Raw genomic sequence first — 1,122 nt, 5'->3', positions numbered from 1 at the left:
TACATATATATAAATATTTTGCGTAAATGTATGGGGTGGAAATTTTTGTCGAGTACATGATAACCAAAAGGCCGTGCCGCGATCTTCAGGCTGCATATTGTTATCTCATTATCTTCGTAAGAACGGAAGAGGCGCTAATCGGCATAATGTCCGGAAAATCGAACAATGTAGATGTTGACTTTCATGCAGACATCAATGAAGATGCATCTACTTTAAACGCGCGTGATGAATTGATGAACTGCGAGCAAGGGGAAGGATCAAAGCGGGAATTTTGCGTGCATTTTCAAAATACATGATACACAATGAAAGGGTCTTCGGTCTTTTCATTCATCTCGTTGATTTCGTTGTAACATCAAATGACCGAGATGTATAAAATTTATTTTGCAATGCGAGAGAAAGTTGCGCAGCAGTATTTATGAATTTTACGAGTTTTAAAAAACGCCACGTATCAAAGTCACACTATGTAAGATTTGTTATAAGAAAATCCATTGGTGATAAGGACGAATCTGGATTTAATTTGCAAAATGATACGTTGGCTCCTCTTAAAATATAAACTTCAACGATTGCATTTGCGCGATTGATCCTTCCTCTCGGATTCCACGAATCGAATTCAGACACAGAAGCTCGAAGGAGCCGAGTCCTTCGCCCTCGCAAGATCCCGATCGTCGATTAATAATATTGTTCTCTCGTAGCGATTTGTCTTTTCGTCTTTAGTCGATCGAGACAGCCCCTGATTTTTTTCACTAAGCGCTTTAAGGTCCAGGGTTGATACGTAACTTATGTACTATACATATATATACATATATCTCTTGCGGAAAGATATTGGAGGACACACACGCTCATGTTTACATTACCGTTTATTATATTTTACTACAGGAAATACGACACTAATGAATTTATCTTTCTATTAATATCTGTAACTCCTAATGGAACGTTATAATGTAATTACATGGTATAATTAAAGGAAACGTAGCACACACAGACGCAGAAAGGAGAGAAAGATATGTATTTAAAGAACGTTATATATTATCGTTCTTAGTGTTTACTAGATTACCCGTTACGATTTTTAATTCTTTAGTAAGTCCTATTATGCGCGAGCGAGCGAGAGAGAGAGAGAGAAAG

Source organism: Trachymyrmex septentrionalis, unplaced genomic scaffold (genome assembly GCF_001594115.1).
Source record: "Trachymyrmex septentrionalis isolate Tsep2-gDNA-1 unplaced genomic scaffold, Tsep1.0 scaffold131, whole genome shotgun sequence".
Lineage (NCBI taxonomy): Eukaryota > Metazoa > Arthropoda > Insecta > Hymenoptera > Formicidae > Trachymyrmex > Trachymyrmex septentrionalis.
Note: the sequence above shows the minus strand (reverse complement) of the source record.